The sequence below is a fragment of the Epinephelus fuscoguttatus genome, linkage group LG5, assembly GCF_011397635.1.
Source record: "Epinephelus fuscoguttatus linkage group LG5, E.fuscoguttatus.final_Chr_v1".
Classification (NCBI taxonomy): Eukaryota; Metazoa; Chordata; class Actinopteri; order Perciformes; family Serranidae; genus Epinephelus; species Epinephelus fuscoguttatus.
Window position 1 is genome coordinate 46,713,133 of NC_064756.1, and position 14,273 is coordinate 46,727,405.

The 14,273-nt window shown below is 44.2% G+C and overlaps 1 pseudogene; it reads right to left on the reverse strand.

Annotated features, from left to right (window-relative positions):
* Positions 1-12,153, reverse strand: part of LOC125889092 (Na(+)/H(+) exchange regulatory cofactor NHE-RF3-like) — a 268,747-nt pseudogene extending 256,594 nt beyond the window's left edge.
* Between the last annotated feature and the right edge of the window lie 2,120 nt (positions 12,154-14,273).

Below are 14,273 nucleotides of genomic sequence, written 5' to 3' on the forward strand. Positions count from 1 at the left end.
TAAATAATAGCAACAGCTACTGGATTTGTACCACAGATTTTAAACACAAGTACCTCCAAGCTTCAGAAATTGCTAATAGAGAGTAGACTTCATTTAAAGTGTTTTTTGTAAGGAACTGCAACACCACCACCTCAGTCACATGGTCTCAGCAAGCTGAAATTATTATAGTCAGCAAGGCATAATTCAGTCAGTTAGCTGTATTTATTTGGCTTTAATCAGACACTTGCACTATGAAGCCAGTTCAACTTATGCGGGATATCTTCTCGTTATCTGGTTTGATTAACCCTAACATTGGCTGTCTGGATAACCGGTACTACAAAGCTGGTTATCAAGTAGGTCAGATTTATAGGGGAGAAAAAGACAGCCTCCACGTGGCCTCCCCCGCAAGTAGCTAAAGGTAGTTGCAAGGTTTCATGCCCTCCAAGCGAAACAAATGTCTTCACAACGTCCACAGACCACAGCACTAGCGCTCCTACAGCTCAACATTGAAGGCCTCACCTTCACCATGATCAAAGTCCTTGAGCAAATAGCCAACAAAAACAACGCGACCGTGATCATCCTGCAGGAGACCCACATGAAAAACAAGAACATCCTGAGGGTCCCTGGAAACACCTTGGCTGGTTACATTGCCAATAAACATCACGTCATAGCCACATTCGTGCACAACACCGTGGCCTGGTCAGCTGCAGAGCAATCCCCAGAGGGGGCAGAAGTGGAATGGATAGCCACCAAAGTGCAGGATACTACCATTGTTAACATCTACAAGCCACCCCCAAGTAGACTTGAACATGAACGGGGGCAACTGATGTGGAAGAGGCGTTGATGATAGCAGGTCGTTGTGAGCGTGCCAGGATTGTCCTACTCCCCTCCGCTCTCAATTCGCCACCAACTAGTGTAACGGACTGTAATGCAACGGCGAAGCTCATCCATGCCGTTCAACACCTCACTTTGAGGATGGACAGTTTACAGGCTGAGGTGAGAGACCTGAGAGCACGTAATCCTGAGACCGAGTATGGCAGACAGGGCTCCCCCTTTCCTGGGGTTCGTCTGCAGGACCCAGGGGTGCGCAGAGAGCAATGGCATGCCTGCCACTGTGACTGTGGTGGGTTTGGCTGCAGGCCCGCTACCAGAGATTTCCAGATGGATGACTGCTCGAGGGGCCGTTCTCCACAGCACAGACTACAGGGAGGATACAACAACAGGGACCGGTTTCCATGGGAGCGGGGGACCCGAGACACCGCAGCTGGCTTCTCCCCACGCCGACCAGACAGCGAGGGCCCATAGGGGACACACTTCGCAGAGGAACGACAGCCGAGGCATGGAGTGAGGTTTTTATCTCCCTCCTGTCGATCTCCATCTCCATCCCTGCACGGACCGGAACAGGGAAACTCCCAGTAGCTGGCATCGAGACCCGGATGAGCAGTCGTGGACTGCGCTGTCTTGAAGACATTAACATTCCTCTCCTGCAGGCCACAGACTTTATCTCAGAATGTTGTAATATTTCTATGTCCATTGATGCTACTATCCCACCTTTTAGCGAAATGATTGTCCCTGTTTAGGTGGAGCCCCCCCGCTCTGTTGGACCAACCACTGACTCTTATCTGGGCTATTTGGAGCCTGAGGTGCGTGACAACATGGGGCTGGTGGTTGCACGTACAGTAGTGCCAGTAAAGAACGGGTGCACTGTGGCGCGGCTGCTCAACCCGACCGACCGGTAACTGAAACTACGCCCCGGCTCCCACCTGGGGGTATTTCACCATGTTAATGAATGTGACATACTCACCCCTGCAGAGGCTTTTGATTCTTTACAGGTGGATGCCCCCCTGGTGGATGTGACTGACTGTCTGTTGTCTGATGATCAGAGGCAACAGCTACAGGCCTTGCTGGGGAAACATCAGGGAGTGTTCAGCCCTGGACAAGCCTGATCAAACACCACATTCAAAAAGGTAGCCACCCCCCAATAAAGCGACAGGCCTACCGTACGTCCCCCGAAAAGCAGAGGGAAATAAACAGACAAGTGCAGCACCTCTTGGAGGATGGCATCATTGAGGAGAGCTGTAGCCCCTGGTCCTCTCCTGTGGTGTTCGTCAGGAAAATGAATAACACGTGGAGATTCTGTGTGGATTACAGGGGTCTCGATGCTGCGACAGTTAAAGACTCTCACCCGCTGCCGCGGGTGGATGGTACACTGGACGCCCCAGCAGGGGCCATCTGGTTCTTCATCCTGGACTTTTCGGATGACGACTGGCAGGTGGAAGTGGCACAGGAGGACTATGAAAAGACCGCTTTCACCACTGGCTAGGGGCCTGTACCAGTCCAGATCCATGCCCATGGGCCTCACTAATGGACCGACAAGCCGCCCCCCTCAGTCATCTCACGGGAAAGGACGTCCCGTTTAAATGGACAGCGGACTGCCAGGAGGCATTTGAGTTCCTACAGGACGCTCTCTGTGCTGAACCTATCATGGGTCACCTGGACTTCACCCAACATTTCACACTGTACAGCAATGCTTCACAGATTGCTGTGGGGGCAGTGTTGGCACAAGAAGCTAACGGCCTGGAGAAGGTGGTGGCCTATGTTAGTCACTCCCTCACGGCCACTGAACAGCGATGGTCTACATATGACAGGGAGTTGTGGGCGATAGCGCGGGCTGTTCGTAACTTCGGGCATTACCTGGGCCTTCACCCATTTACTATTGTTACAGATCACCGGCCGTTGCTAGGCCTGCGACCGCTCCCTATGACAGAATGGGGCGCCGCAGCTGTTGGGCCCTGGAACTGGACCCATACGACTGGGTCATCGTGCACAAAAGTGGGGCCCGACACACTAACGTAGATGCTCTTTTGCACAGGCCTGTCCTCAGTGCACAGCAATTGGTCTGTGAAGCCCCCTGTGCCACACACACACTCTCATGGACACGGGCACCCAAACAGTCATGGACAATGACCCCAGCACTGTGTGTGCCGTCGACGCCCCCACCTCAACCCCTGCAGCGGACCATGGCTCTAGCCCCCATTCTCCTCCTGAACCTCAGGCTCATACTGAATAGGCCTTAATCTACACCCTGTCACACAATGGCTCCACCCATATGGAAAAGAAATAGAAAAAACTTATAAGAAGTTCCATCACCTTCAGTTTATGTTTTATGTATTGTGCATCATATAAGGCTTATATGATTTAGTCTTGAAAGTGGCCACTTTTGCATTTTTTTCATACAAGAAAATAAAAAGAATTACATAAGAATCATGTCAAATCTATGTATGTGGCATATAAGGAAAGTACATGTCAAAGGATGTTTTCCATACATGTTACATATAATTTTTGCAGTTTTTCCTATCTGTCTGTTTTAAAGACATATGCTTTACATATATGAACAAATACCATTATATATATGTTTTCTGTATGTAAAGTCAATATATTTTGCAGGGGAATTATGCTTTATTTATATGCTTTATAGAAGCTCATTAAAGGTAAAGTTCCACTGATTGTCACACACCTGAGTGTGTGAAATTTGTTCTCTGCATTTGAATCATGTGGTGATCTAACCCCCCCAATTCCAACCCCTGATGCTGAGTGCCAAGCAGGGAGGCAATGGGTCCCATTTTTATAGTCTTTGGTATGACCCAGCCGGGGATCGAACCCATGACCTCCCAGTCTCAGGGCAGTCACTCTACCACTAGGCCACTGAGCTGATTATATGTCATTTAATAAAAACCAGTAGGGTATAAAAACATATATGAATATGTACCATTAAATATAGTTTTTTTTTGTATGTTCAGGGACATAATGTCATGATAAACTATGTTTGCTTTATGTTTTTTTTATAAGAATTCTTAAATGTCAGCCTATGAAATTTGAAATTAGATTATAAAAAATACATACTTTATATATATATGAATCTATACAGTCAGTTTCATATAAGTTTCTGTCATAAGAAACACATGACAAGACTTAATTTGTCCCTTTACTACTGCAATTGGATCAAACTGTGTAACAAACTAGCAATGCACTAACTGCTTGGTCAGCTCCCAGAACAACTACTTTCTACCATTCAAATTACATAAATGCAGTCTATAAATGTTGTCTTTCATTACCTGTAATACTGAAAAAATGGCTGTTAGGCAAATTTTTAATTCACTGAACTTTATTCGCAAAACAAATTAGGCATAGTCACTTATATTGACTAATATTTACCACTGCTGAACAATAATCATTTCACATGAAACAGTGTGTTTGTTTTCAACAATCTGAGTACTGAAATTACACAACAAACAACAAACAGCAACAAAGCCCAATTTAAGGGGATGCTTTACTTTTGGCACGGAGCTCTGTGATCTTGGCATTGATTGTGATGCCAGTGCCGGAGGGTTGGGTCCCTGCCACCTCTTAAGAGTTGCATCTACAGTATATAATATATATATATATATATATATATATATATATATATATATATATAACGATTTCTACAAGAATGGGATGAATAGTCTTTTTCAATCTCTGCGTTACATTGAATACATTCGACAGGAATTTTGAACATTTGCTGTGTTGATTTAATCATTTTTCCTAACTTATTGGATATAATTGCTCCTAAAATGTTAAATAATATTACCCATGTAATAATTTTAGGAAAATTAATTAGTTTAGAGAGAAGGATAGATAGATATCCTTTTATTGTCCCATGGGGAAATTTGTTTTCACAAACTGCCACTTGTCACTGTCACTGTCATTTGGTTACACAAAAACATCACCAACAAACACCATTCACAATACCACCAAACACTGAACAACATATCAATACACACACAATGCACAAACACCACCAGACATGAACAACCGAAACATAAATATCACACTCAGGAGGGCTGGGTCCATACAAGGTTATTGGGGGAGGTTATTAAGTGCAGAGATGACAGACAGGACAATGATGCCTGGTTTTGCAAAAATGCTAAACTTAGCAACATTTTAACAGTCCGTTGTCATAACATGTTGAAAACCTGCTTTCAGTCAACTCATATGCTTTTCCCTTCAATTTTATTATCAGATTATGTTGTTTCATGTTTGTGGCACCACAAGTAAATCTTGTAAGTATTTTCTGTAATACTTACAAGAGTATAATTTCACTGATTATTGTCCAACTCATGTAAGTTTGATATTACATTTTTCTACTAAGGATATTGTATGTGGAATTACTGTCATATGATGTTCTTATAAGTACCCAAGTCATACAAGTTTCATTTTGTACAAATTTAATAAGGATCTTACATCTAGTTTCACTGTTGTATGCATTACATACAAGTTTCAGACAAAAGAGATACAAACTTTATAAAATGTATCTATATCTTTTCCATATGGGCAGTGTCAGGGAGCTCCAGCGGAAAGATACAGATATCGGACAAGTTCTGGCCTGGCTGGAGAATGGTCAGAGAGCCCCTAGGTGGAGGTTGAAAGGTGCTAGTCAGGGTTTAAGAAGACTGTGGCATGAGTTTCCCCAACTAACTTTCACTGATGGACTGTTATACAGAGTTGTGTGGCTGTCTGTTGTGGGGTGTAGTGTAAGATTTAATCATTAATCATTAATCAGTAGAGTTGATTAAGGTTGAAGTTCATCTAGTAATGTTTCCTTTTATGTATCCATGTATGGCAAAAAACGTTTACACAAGTTCATGTATTCAGATATTGAGAACACATACACACATACCATACCATGTACTGCCTGGAAGTGTAATAATGCACACACACACACTAAAGTTTATATTGCATGAAGGCACAGGGGACCTTATAGTAATAGTCCCCAAGTTCCATATGTTTTTAAAGAATGAGGTGAAACTGAGTTCAAACCTAATGGTGGGAGAGTTTGGGGATTTCCAGGATGAGGTAAAAAAGATTACACCATTAAGACATGTATGATCTGGACAAAAGCAAAAAGGCCTGCCACCAATAGGTTTGGGCTCAGGAAGGAAGGGCTAAAGGAAAAAGGGTGGAGATTCTCTCAAATCTTCACCAGCATAAAAGGGAGAGCTCAGAAAGTGAAACTTCAGTCTTGCTCCAGAGCCTGACTCATGAGTTGTATGTGTTGAAGCTTGTGAACACATTAAACTCGATTGTACCAGATTCTATTTGTCTCCAGTGTTTCTCTAAGTATCAGCCAACTGAACCTGAAATACTAAATCAACACAGAGGACGATCTTGAAGAGAAGGTGAAGACGAGATCGGGAGCCATCTGGCCCAATTCCAGGCACCGATTTTCGCTTCTACAGGGGCCGGACTACACAGATTGTGGTCCCCGCTGTATTGGTCCCCGAGGTTCTGGGACACTTGCATGGCACCCCTCTGACGGCTCACCTGGCCTATGAACGGGTCAGGAGTGTATGTTATTGGCCCAATATGTACAGTGATATTCATGGTGTGAGCAATGTTATGCCTGTCAAAGGAAGAAGTCCCCAGTTCCCCAACACCATGCCCCTATGAGGACTTCGCAGGCAGAGAGAGCTTTTCAACGTGTTGCGGCCAACATACTCGTGTTGGCGGTCACATCTAAACACAGCTGGTATGTTTTGGTTGTCGAGGACTATTTCACCGAGTTCGTTAACCTGTATGCCATCCCCAATCAAAAAAAAAACACCACAGTTGCTAAGTGTCTCTTTAAGGACTACATTTTGGAACATGGTGTGATGGAAACACTGCACACGGACATGGGTAGGCAGTTTGAATCAGATGTGGTGAGACATTTGTGCAGGATGTTGGGTGTAAAGAAAACACACACCACACCATACAATCCAAAATCTGATGGTATGGTGGAAAGATTTAATAGGACACTTATCGATCAGCTGGCAAAAACACGGGGGGTGGCTGCCATGTGATGGGAATGGGACTCTTTGCTGTCACAGTCGCGTTTGCATACAATACCAATTTGCATTCCAGCACAGGGTTCACACCTTACTTCCTCACTTCCACACGGCAGGGAGGCCCGGGCACTTGTGGATGTGGTGCTGGGATGCTAGTGCAGAGCGACCTGGTGCAAGGCCTCCCAGAGGACTTTGCTATTTCTCTCCTCAAGCACTTGGACACAACGTTTAGTCAGACAAATGACAACAATCTTGTGGCAAGCAGGAGACAAAAGACTTTCTATGACACCAAGCTAAGACACAAATCTTACGAGGTTGGGGATCTTGTCTGGTTGAATGACCCCACAGAGAGCCGCTGTAAACTGGCTCCCCACTGGAAGGGGCCTTACTTGGTACAGCGGCGAATGGACAGGGATGATGAGGTGGGGGTCACTTATCAGATTAGTAGCCCGTTCGGGGGGGGAGCCCCCTCTCCAAACCATTGACTATGACAGGATCCTGTCCTTCTTGGCGGGCCCATCAAAAACTCCCCTCTCCCCTCTCCCCTCCTACCTCACACATAATGAAGACACTGGAGAGGCTGATCCTCCAACACCTGAGGCCTCAAGTGGAACACGCCCAAGACCCCCTCCAGTTTGCCTACCAGGAGTGCACTGGAGTAGAGGACGTTAACACCATCCGACCCCACATTCTACGGGACAAACTTGAGGGGATGGGGATAGACTCCTACCTCACCTCCTGGGTCTCAGACTACCTGACGGGCTGACCACAGTTCATCAGGTTGGAGAACTGTGTCTCTGAGACAGTCCTGAGCAGCACTGGGGCTCCGCAGGGGACAGTACTGGCACCTTTCCTATTTACCCTGTATACGGCTTCCAGCACCACTGCCTGCCATGTCCAGAAGTACTCGGACGATACTGTTGTCATGGCATGTATCCGGGTTGAAGGGGAAGGTGAATATAAGTAGCTGGTGCGGACCTTCTCTCACTGGAGTGGCATGAACCACGTTGTGATGAACACCTCCAAGACCAAGGAGATGGTCACTTCCTTCGCAGGCTGCGGTCCTTCAACGTGTGCAGTGACATGCTATACATGTTTTATAAATCAGTGGTGGAGAGCTCTCTGCTATACGTTGTAGTCTGCTGGGGAGGAAGCCTGACGGACAGAAGCAGGAAACGGCTAGTTAAGCTCATCCGGAAAGCAGGCTCAGTGCTGGGCAGGAGCCTGGACTCGGTGGAGACCATCACAGAGAGATGCCTGAGGAGCAAGATGCAGGGCATACTAGACTGTGTTAATCATCCACTGCACTGAATCTTGGCTGGACAGAAAAGCAGCCGCAGCCATCGTCTCCTGTCACTGCGGTGCAGGACTGAGAGGTTCAGGAGGTCCTTCATCCCGACAGCCATCAGACTCTTAAACGCCTCAGTTGGGGGTGGGAGCACATAGCTCATTTCCCCACTACATCCGCACACCCTCCTGCACTTTTGCATTTTGTACCTTCTAATAGTGTACACTGTTTACATGTAGACAATTTCTATTTTATTTTATTTTTATTCTATTTTTACTTTTATATTTATATTTGTATTTATATTACTGGTTCTTGTACTCTTTTATGTGTCTTATATGTACCTTGTACTCTTTTATGTGCCTTAGCCACTAGACACAACAATTTCCCTACGGAATAAAGTATCTATCTATCTATCTATCTATCTATCTATCTATCTACTGCACTGCAGGGAGATGCTGCCTCTCCTGGTAGCCCTGCAGGCATGTTCCCCTCTAACACGGACATGGACTGTGATCTTGAGCCGGGTGCGGGTTCATGTGATCCCCCTGAACATGCACTTGCTCCAACTAGGTTCTCCCAGGCTTGTAGGTCATCGCGACTCCCGGTACACATTATAGACCATGTGATGGACTGACTGTTTCATACGTGCTCATGTGTTTCTGATTCCCTGTGTTCTTGTAGGGGTAGCATGTATGGGGGGTAGTAGCTGTTATATGTTTTGGGGGGATATGTTGCTGCTATGTTCTGGTACTTTTATTATCTGTAGATTCAGGGTAACCCAGATAGTTACAGGTTTTGTTGACTGAATGCTTACCACATGATGTCTGCTTATGCTGTATGTTTTGTGGTTTTTTCTCTCCCCCTGTGTATTCTAACATGCATACAGTTATCCTTGTTTTTGTTTTTTTCTCTACAGTTTATTGTGTGCATAGAAATGGGGACATTTTTTCAGTAAGGGGGGACGCATGTAAGTGTAGGATTGAGCAACTGTTGATTATTGATGCCTGGAGAGAGCGGGCACAGTTTTATAATGTCAGAGAAAAGCGGCGTTGTGGGGGTACGGTGAGTTTTTGTTGCCTGTGAGAGTTAATAAACGGAGGCATTGTTCCTGGCGCTCCAAGAGTTCAAGTTCGTGAGTTTTTGTGTATTTAGAGTATCTTTGAAGCCCCATACACCTTGGATGCTACACTAACACTGTATATTACACATATGTTGATCATTTGTGTACTGTATTTGTGAGAACGAATCATGTGGCTGTTTGAAAACTTAGAACAGCAGGCTGTCTTAGATCACTCGAGGCAGCTGTGGCTTAGTGTCTAATTACATCTTCCAAGACAGTTATATCTTAAGCAGACAAACTCAACACAATCCATGAATCTATGAAACAAGCATAGAGTCAAATTATGATTTAGCAAATCACTCTATATGTTCACAATGAATGTACAATATATTTAATGGTACTTTAAACCAGAAGTATCTGTAATGTGTAGAAATCAAGACTATGAGATACTAGGTAGGTCTATGTATTGCTCGTTATTCTAACTTTTAAAAAATACAATCCATTTTCCTGTAGTCTGTCATTAATTAAGTTTTACAAAGCAAGTCCTGAGATAAAAATCGTAACCGATAATCATTTTGACTTGGGACACGTGAAATATTTAAAGCAAGATAATGTAGTTGATATTAAATGTATGCCCCTCTGAATGTAGTGAAGGGTACATAAGAAGTGGCATTAAACAGAAATACTCAAGTACAACTTCCTCAAATTTGTAGTAAAAAGTTGCTAAACAAATTCCATGTACAGACCCAAACCAAAAATGTATTAGTAATTCTCTCTTGCTTTCCAACTTCAAGTCTGCCTCAAGTCTTGTCTCTAAAACAGCTGGTCACTGCAAACAGGAGTACACTGGGTGGATTAGGGGAAGATAGATGAGGAAGTAGGTTGTGTCAGTGGGAGGAGCTTAGGTTAGAAAAGACCAAGCTGGAAGTGTGTAGGCTTCCTTGTCTTTCACCTCCTCTCTGAAGCACATGCACTGAGATCAAGCATGTGGTGATTTGATTTTTATTAAGTGTTATATGTCAATTGAGTAACAAACTTGCATCTTTGTACTCCTCTCAGCAAAGCTGATTTAATACAGCTCCCTTCCCACCCAAATACACAACTGTGGTAATTAAAATACTTTAGGTAAGTCATGGTTTTATGTTAATGTCAGTCAGCAAAATGTCATTATATTTACCATGACTACTAGGAATTGTTTGAAGATTATAATCTGCCAAATTGAAAGAACACCTGGGAAACCAGGGCTGTAAACTTGTTTTCTGCTGATGGATACTATGCAATGTTAGATTATATATATGTATTGAAGACTGGTTGATTGTTTTCTTGTTGTATAGCAGCTGATAAGCCCAAACCATTTCTGGAGGACACACACCCTTATGGCTGCCTGGGTTATGTGAACTTCAGTTTCTGGTATTTATTGAAAATGTGTGTTAATCATAAATGATGAAAATCAAAATCTTTGTACATTTATTATGGGCTCCAGCTAATTTATCTGTCTTTGTCTTTTAATTCCAGTCAACCGTGGATTATTATCCACCTGATTTTATTGTTTGTACTGCCGTTTTTTTAAACAATCTTAAGAAAATTAACTCTGGTCCTCCTGTCCTTCTGTAGGGTTTCCTGGTGGCAGCCAGTGGGGACACCAAGGACACTTGTATATGGTGTGACACCAGGGTTTGCAGTTGTGGTGTGTAGCGCTAATGGAGTGCGACCACCTTTGGATCGAGTGAAGGGGGTTTTGTGGTTAACCTGTAATTATTTGCCTTTGGTGCCACATTGTGCTGTCCCTGTGACTGTCCTCTCTCCCTTCAGCCTCTTTTAGTAGGACCAGGAACTAAATTATTTCTTTCTGATTTTAAGGCAGAAAGAAAAGAGAAACTACTAAAACTGCTTGTAACAGCGCTTGAACTGGTTATTTCAACTACTGTGTTTATTCAGAACTAGATGTAGCTGTGTCCATTATCAGCAGTGCTCAGGCTGCAAGATGAATCGGGCTTTGGATAAACACACAATTCTTGTTAGTAAATCAGTTCTTTGTTAGTTTGTCTATGATCATGGAATGTGTGGACAAAAAAATAAATAATATTTAAAGACTTATCCCATCAGAAGCTCACTTTATATACTTAGTTACTTTCTACCACTGGTAGCTTCAGTGAACAGTTCAGGTCAGGGTGCAAGACTCATTCATGGCAATCAATAACCTCCTGAATACCAAGGACACTCTGATAGGGACAGGGTGAGAATAAGGCAGAAGGGATCCCCCCCATGTCTGGGGCTGCCTTCACTTAAACTGCCACTGACCATGCATGCACAGAAAAAAATAACTTCAAACATAAAGACCTCCAGGTGGCTGGTTTTGGTGACAAACCCAGGACCTTACTGTGCTTACCACTGCAGGTTAGCCTTCAGTTATTCCGCTTTCTTTTTATTGGTGAAAATGGGTTTCCATGGCTAACTGCTCCTGTTTGCCTTTGCCTACTTTTAAAATCAAGTGTTTGTGTGTGTGTGTGTGTGTGTGTGTGTGTGTGTGTGTGTGTGTGTGTGTGTGAGAGAGAGAGAGAGAGAGAGAGACAACAGCTTTTTGTGCTGACAGTCTGCCATTGGTGGAACATCACAAGTGCCCAGACAGTGGAAGGGCAATGTTGAACCAGGAAGAAAGCTACTGAGTCTCTGTATGGTGTTAAATTCAAAGCAGTCATGGAAAGTAGCACCTATCAGGTTAGGAACTTTCCCTTAAACCATCAAAAGAACAGCCAGACAAAAGGTTCACCTTCAAAAACAGCAGACAGGTAATAGTAACTTACCACCACAGCCACAAAGACCTCTCTCTAAGTGAGTCTTGTCAACAGGAAGCAGCATGGAAGTTTACATTTGAATAGTCAAAGCAAAAAGAGAAAGAGCCTACCTGTGAAAGAACTCATGGAGTCCCTAGTGCGTGTTCCTGCTCAGACTGAGAAGCTGTTGATGGACAAGGTTCACAGCTCACAGACAATAAAACACTCCTTGGGAAAGTGAGGTGGTCACTCCTTTCCCCTCTGCCATCGAGGTTAAACATTTACTGACTGATAGAAACAAGCTGTATGCTGAAAGTGACACATTAAAGCTCTGAAAACTCTCCAGCTAATTCAGAACACAGTGGCATGTGTGCTGACAGGAATTAAGAAACAAGATCACATTTCTCCTGTTTTAGCTTCTCTGCATTGGCTCCCTGTAAAATCCAGAATTGAATTTAAAATCCTACTCCTTAGGATTAGCTTTAGCTAGCTTTAAATGGTCAGGCTCCGTCATATCTTAAAGAGCTCATAGTGCCTTATCATCCCACCAGAACACTGCACTCTGAGAATGCAGGGTTACTCGTGGTTCCTAAAGTCTCCAAAAGTAGAACAGGAGCCAGAACCATCAGCTATCAGGCTCCTCTTCTTTGGAATCATCTTCCTGTTTCGATCCGGGAGGCAGACACCGTCTCCACATTTAAGACTAGACTTAAGAGTTTCCTTTTTGATAAACCTTATAGTTAGGGCCAGCTCAGGCTTCCCTTGGACCAGCACCTAGTTAGGCTGACATAGGCCTCGTCTGCCGGGGGACCTCCTATAATACATCTATAATACACCTCCTAAAATACACCGAGCACCTTCTCTCTCTCTCTCTCTCTCTCTCTCTCTCTCTCTCTCTCCTTTGCTAACGCTCATCCTGTTACTGCATCTCGCTAACTCGGCTCTACTGCATGTCACTAACGCTGGATTTCCACTGGATGTGTGTCCATTGCAGAACGGCAGCGTTGGTTATCCGCTGCATGCTCCGCCGTCCGTCAATACCCACCGGCTGCGTTTGCTGTGCGGAGCGGCGCAGCTCCACCGGAAGACATCTCGTTGCACTGCCATGATTAATATCTCCTTGTCCATGGTGTCATCAGGGTGAAATGACGTCTGAAAACCTCTGACCTGTTGACTTCAGGCCTGCCTCTGCCCATTATGTAGTTTTCAAGGTGTAATGCAGGGAAATATGATCCGCCGTGAACACTGTGTATTTTATTTTGAAAATTAAACGGATGTTTTATTTTGTTTCTGTGCACGACTTCCTGCCCCACACGATCTGCTCTGTGCTGAATTGCTGCGCTTGTGCTCCAGCGTCCAGCAAAAATATAAGTTCTGTGTATCTGTTGCGGAGGGCTCCGGAGTGCTGGAGCTGAGACGGAGCCGGAACGCATCACAGCCGCAGCCGGTGGAAACATACACATTGACTAGAATTGAATCCTATCAGCTCCGCTGCCATGCCGGAGCGGAGACGCAGCCAACATGCATCTGGTGGAAATGGGCCGTAACTCGGCTTCTTCTCCGGAGCCTTTGTGCTCCACTGTCTTGCAGGTTAACATATATTGCAACGGTGTCTGGATGGTGTGACGTGTGTGGTTGTGCTGCTGCTGTGGTCCTGCCTGATGCCTACTTCTGCTGTTATCATTAGTCATACTTCTGTTATTATACACATATGATCATTGTCACATACATATACTATCACATATTAATATATACCAACAACATATTGTACCACAATAGCCGTAATTATTATTATAATATTATTACTTAAATTAATGTTGTTGTAAGCTACTGTCACTACTGTCTGTCCTGCATCTTCAAACAGCTGAATTTATTAAAGTTTCTCACCAAAAACTACATTTTACATTATTACATCTGAACACATAAGAATGTTATTATTTACCTTTGCCCAGCCCTTGTCCCTGGGAAGATCTACGAGCCACTGTCACACAACAGTGAGATCACAGAGCCCATTTGCGAAACAGTCGCTGTATTCTTCCTGTATCTGCTCATTAATTTAAGTTTGCGACTGCCAGTCTGGAGCCCTGCATTTTAGCTTGTGCAAATCAAATGTGACACAAAAGAAAAACATTGGCGACTGCCATCTCACTGACCACCCAACTTGTTAGTTTAGCATAGCTGCCTCCTAGCGCACAAGTTTTCCTTGTAGGCTTTGGCCCAGAATGCCTTTTCAGACAGAAATCTATTAATTTTAACCCAAACCACTACTTTTTTCTTAACCTTAACCAAGAGATTCCTTTCTGGTA